This window comes from Cavia porcellus, unplaced genomic scaffold (genome assembly GCF_034190915.1).
Source record: "Cavia porcellus strain 051 isolate PalLab524CR breed Dunkin Hartley unplaced genomic scaffold, mCavPor4.1 scaffold_31, whole genome shotgun sequence".
In the NCBI taxonomy this organism is placed as follows: domain Eukaryota; kingdom Metazoa; phylum Chordata; class Mammalia; order Rodentia; family Caviidae; genus Cavia; species Cavia porcellus.
In genome coordinates, this window is record NW_026947514.1 from 31801373 (window position 1) to 31807372 (window position 6000).

Below are 6000 nucleotides of genomic sequence, written 5' to 3' on the forward strand. Positions count from 1 at the left end.
CTGAGGTGCGATTTTCCCTTCTGTGAAATGGGGATAAAAAAAAACTGTATGCCTGCCTGAACTGTAGCCAGGATTAAAGGAGATGGAGCATGTAAAGCCTTTAGAATGGTCAAATTACAAATACTTCCCTCTGGCATTCACACCAATGTTTCCTCTCATTCCCCCTCCGAATGATCTTGTAAAGTAGAGCAGAGGTTCCTACCTAGAGATAGGTAAATTACAGAAGTAATCCATACAGCAAGGATGGAAGGTGAGGATGCCAGGCTGAAGTTTAGAAGAAATAATGCTCTTAGAGATCTTTAGAATAAGAATTTGTCTGAATCCGGGGCTGGGGATTTAGCTCAGCGGCATAAGCACCTGCCTTGCAAGCAGGCGGTCGTGAGTTCGATTCCCGGTACCGATAAAAATGAAAAAGACAAAAAAATAAAAAATAAAAAAAAAGAATTTGTCTGAATCCATCAGAAGTGTTTATCTATTTGACAAAATGTGGGGAAGGCCTCCCAGAAATGAAAGACAGAGTCTAATTTTAGTTAAGAAACAGCCTGTGCAATAATAGACTATCCCTGGGCTTAGAGATGAAGGACTATCCCCGGGAGACAGAGGACTATCCCTGTGCAATAGACTATTCCTGGGCTTAGAGATGGAGGACTACTCCAGGCCTCTGACATCACTGTCACCTCTATGAAAGCTGATAATGTCTTCACAAAATTGCTGGGAACAAAAATGAGATGAGCCATAGGAAAATGTCCTTCAGGGGTTAAATTTGTATTTGAAATCCTTAGGAAGATAATTTGCCAGACACATTAATGTGTACTCAGAAGCAGGTCATCTCAAAGCAGGTCTTGTTTTGGAAGACAGGGCATCAGTGTCCTGGAAGAGTTTAAATGACTTTTTCTGTGTTGTGAGCAGCTTTTAAAAATTGCCCAAGTCCTTCAGATGAGCGTGGTCACTGGGAGAAAAGGGACTAGGGGTGTGCAGCTGGCCACCAGCAGAGCTGAGGCCATTCTGACCTGCTCCGCTTGGAGCTGTCTGGCTCTGGAAGTAGCTGTGTGAGTGAACAAGAGCAGATGTGGATGCTGCAATCTGGGGAGCCAGGAGGACTCACTGTGTGGCTGGGCATGGCGAGGAGGCACTGCTCACCAAGGCACGTCAGAACCTGCAGCAGCAGCAGCAGCAAGAGAAGATTCATTCAATGCCTGCATTTGTTCTCCATCTTCGAGGATTCCTTCACCACCCCAGCTGCTCTGTCCCCTCCCTCCAACTGCTAAAGAAAGACAGCCACCACCGTGTCCACCAGGCACCCACCCCATCAATGTGCAGTGCTCTGGTGCCCTGCAGTCCAGGGGCTGCAGCCCCTGGCCTTTTGGTCTCCCAGGGAAGCAGTCTATAGTCTTGATGATGGCACCAATGGCTTACCCTCTTCACTGAGATGTATACTGGTCACCCTCACAACTGGTCACCATCAGCCATGGAGAACCACAGGAATCTGAGGTCACTCTGCCCTTGGGGAGGCTGTAACTTCCAAGGAATCCCTAGGTACATAGTGGTAAAGCACAGTGTGTGTTCCCACCAGGTGAGGGCCAGGGCATCATCACAGCCTCTAAGAGCATGTCATCTGTGATAGCTGGTTTTACGTGTCAGCCAGACTGCACCATGGGGGGCACAGATATTTGGCCAAACATTCTGGGTCTGTCTGTGATTGTGTTTTTGAATGAGGCTAATGTTTGTATCAGTAGATTGAATATAGCAGAATATATCTTCCCTAGGTGAGTGACCTTGTCAAATCAGTGGAAGGCCTGAATAGAACAGAAAAATTGATCCTTCTGAGGAGACTTCTGCCAAACTGACAACAGTCTCCTGTTAGCTCCTTTTGAAATTTGTATAACCATTTTTGTTGCTTTTAAAATAAAAAAATAGACTCAGTCCAAAAGTGGGCATCTGAAATGAATAGTCATTTCTTAGAAGAAGTATAAATGGCAAATAAATACATGAAAAATGTTCAGCATCACTGATCACTCATGAGATGCAAATTAAAACAATGCTGAGATTCAATCTCAATCCAGGAAAAATAGCTATCATCAAGACATTAACCAATAGCAAATACTAGAGGACTGTGGGGAAAAGGGAACCTTCTCCACTGGTGATGGGAGTGTAGATTGGGGCAACCACTGTGGGAATCAGTGTGGAGATTCCTCAAAAAAAACTAGGGCCAGAAGTCCCATTTGATCCAGCCATTCCCTTCTGGGTATCCTTCCAAAACAATTAAAAGCATCATACCACAACAATATGTGTACATCCATATTTATAGCCCCACAGTTTGTAGTCACCAAATCTTGGAAACAACCCAAATGCCCATCAACATCAACAAATGGATAAAAAAGATGTGGCTTTTTAAAAAATACAATGGAGTACTACTCAGTCATAAAGAAGGATAAACTTGAGACATTTCTGGGTAAACAGATACACCTTGAGACCACACTTATAAGTGAAATAAATTGGACACATAAATATCACATTGTCTCTCTGGTGTGAGAAACTGAAAATGCAAAATAAGGACCAAAATGTACAATAAATACTGTAAAATAGGAAGTATCTGTTCAAGGGAAAGGAGGATGGGGGGAAGGTGAAAGGGAAAAGCAAATAATGAGGGAAAAAGGATAGATGGAAACAGAGTTTTGTAAATAAAGAGGGAAAGAGGGGTTGAAATTGGGGTTGGGAAATGGAGAAAAAAGAGGAACCAAGATATCACTTACAGGCGCAAATTCCCTGTGATAAATGTGATCATTATGCATATCAAATTGTACCAATAAACTAAATTATATTTTTAAAAACCTCTCCCTTGTGAATGTAATCATTATATATTGCAAACATATGCTGATAGAAGTCAAAAGGGGGAAAAAAACACAAAGCTCTCCCATGGAGCCGTTTCCAAATCCCAAATTCCAAAGTGTTCTTTAAATAATGGTTTCATACCTTATCTCTGCCACATCCTTCTCCAGTTCAAGGATCTCCGTTTTTCTGTTTTTAATCTTTTTCCTCCAATAAAGGCAGGACAGGTGGTCAAAATATTCAGTGAATGTTTGTTATTTTAAAATGTGTCACAGCAAAAGACACTGCCATTAATACCCCCCTAAAAAAACCTTCCCCTCATTTCAAGCATACTTCTCCCATCATTCTTGCCCCTTTCTGAAGCAGGTCTGGACGTCCTCTTTCTTGAGTGTCTTTACAAGACATGATTAAAAATGCAGTGCCCGTGGACGCAGAGTGCCATCCAAGGGAAAAGCGGGCTCATGGAAACGTCACAGGTGTCTTGGTCCACCTTGCTCACCACAAAATGGCACTGCATGACTTCCAGCTCGTCCCTAAAGTCAGAATCGACCATCGAAGGTAAATGTTTTTAAATGATTCAGGACACTGAGACAGCCAAGGACAGTGCAACTAAAGACACCGAGGAAAAAGGGCTTCTAGAGCTGCTTCAGACAGTGCCAGTTGGGATGGGAAACCTATGTTTGAAATGACAGGGAGTGTTTTGAAGGGGATGTGTGAAAGTATGTTTTTTACTACAATAAGTTATACATTATACTGTAAGAAAGGTATACATTACACTGTAATAATTTAAACATTCTCTGTACTTTTCTATCCTACCCTATAAGTTATATTTGTGCTAAAAGAAGACATGTGGTTTAAAATATAAAAAAGAAAGGTCAAAACCAGTCTCCTGGGCTGGGGATTTAGCTCAGCGGCATAAGCGCCTGCCTTGCAAGCAGGCAGTCGTGAGTTTGATCCCTGGTACCGATAAAAAGGAAAAAGACCAAAAAAAAAAAAAAATCTCATTTCATCCTCACAACAACCAAACTATCCTTTTTATTATTGCCATATTTCAGAGGAGAAAACTGGCGCTCAGAGAGGCTAAGACACTTTTCCTGTGGCTACACGGCCCTTGGTGGCAGAGCTGTTTTCTAACGTCAGCTTGTCTGGCACCAAGCACGTGTTATCTGTCACTAATCTGAACTGGAAGAACTAGAAAACCAGGAGCTTTTCCTCAAAGTGAGTCTAAATCTCAGCTGGCATCAGAAACAGGGCCAGGGAGCTTGATTCAAAGTCAGTGGTGCAAGCTGAGGTCCACAGCCTCTGGGCAGGGCAGCACTCGGGAAGGAGCCAGAGCCTGGAAAGTAGGACAACACCAACCACAGATTCCTTCTGCAGGAGCCAGGCCAGGCCGTACACCAGCCAAGGAGACAGCCTTGCGCTCGACCAGGAACACGACCCACAGGCCACAAGCGCACTGAACCGTTCCTGTGTGACCCTCAGTGCAGCCCTTGTGGATTCCATTCTCCCACAGCCCAGTGCTTCCTTGGTCCAAGTGCCTGTGGCACTGGGTGATGCCTCAGATGGCCACATCTCTCTGGCCAGTTCGGCTCAAGCATCTTGAGGTTGGAGCCCCACCTTCCATCTCCTGGGTTCTCTGTCCTCCCTCCCGAGCCCAGCGAAGTCAAAGCCTATCTCAATCACACTTTGTACGCATTAAAATGTCCAAATGAGACCAAGCTAAAAAGTGGCTAAATCGAACAGACTACTTTTAAATTAACTAGAATGAAATGCAAATTAAGGGGGAATTATTTGTTATTGCTGTTTTCCCATGTGAGAGGTACAGTTTCAATCAGGACATGTAAAAACCCTCAGACATATTTGTTCCTACATTTGTGCCTTTACCAGATGTCTTGCACAATTAGACATCTGTCCAAAGACAGAAAAATTTGCATTTGGATGCTTGTATTAGAGGCAGGAAATACAACATAATAGTTAAGATTCCCAGTTGGGGAGTTAGACTGACTTTGATTCAAATTCCATCTTTGAAACCTGCTGGCTGACCATGGTCAAGACATTCCTTCTCTCAAAGACTCAGCTTTCTCATTTGGAATTAGTAATTAAAAGTGTTTTCCTTGTTCATACCTATTGGGATGTCTAATATCCAAATATGAAACAAAACAAAAACAAAAACACTAGTGTTGGCAAGAGTGTAGACCAATTGGAATCCTTGCGCATTGCTGGTTGGTATGTAAAATGATACAGCTGCTGTGGAAAACAGGATGGCAATTCCTCAAGAAATTAAACACAGAATTACCGTATGACCAGCAAGTCCACTTCTGGGTACATAGCCACGGGAACTGAAAGCAGGGATTCAAACAGATATTTCAAGACTCAGGTTCATGGCAACCTTATTCACAATAGCCAAATGAACTACATACTTTGAAATGTTTACACTGTATTGCATATATTTCACTCCAATAAACAGTGACTTCTTTATGTTTTTGTTATAAGGTTAAATGGATTAACATTGGTCAAGCAACTAATGGTCTCTGACAGGAATTGGGTTACTAAGTTGTGATATGTACAATTTAGTCACGCAACTCTAATTGCTGAGGCTCCAAAGGCTGAGTCTTGAGCAGTGCAGGGCCTGCAAGGGGACAGGCAAGAAGAAAAGATGAGGGAAAAGATGAGTAGAAAAACCCCAGCCTGATAAGGAGGGATTATAACCAGGCAAGAAGAAAAAGTGAGGGACAAGATTGATAGAGAAACCCAGGCTGATAAGGAGGGATTATAACCAGACAGAAATGTAGAGAGAACACAGGACCCCAGGGAGACACAAATTTAAAAGAAGAAAAGAAAAACCAGGGCAAAACAAAAGAGGACCTGAAACAGACAGGAGGGAAGAGATCTGCAGTGGGACCCAAGTGAGACAGGGTCAGAGCAGAGTGTCAGAGCCGGGTGTCTGTTAAACTGCATGTCAGACACGTAGCAGAAGAGCTTTTAGCATAAATGTGCAACCAATATTGCATAGCCCTGTTTCCTAGCACAGACATACTGAAGATGTATTCACCGTTTACCTGAAATTCAAGTTCATCTTGTATTTTTATTCGCCAAGTGTGGCCATCCAAGGGAAGAGGATTGACTCTGCCTTAGGTGCTTTTTACTAAGTCACTGTAGGATGTCTGCAGG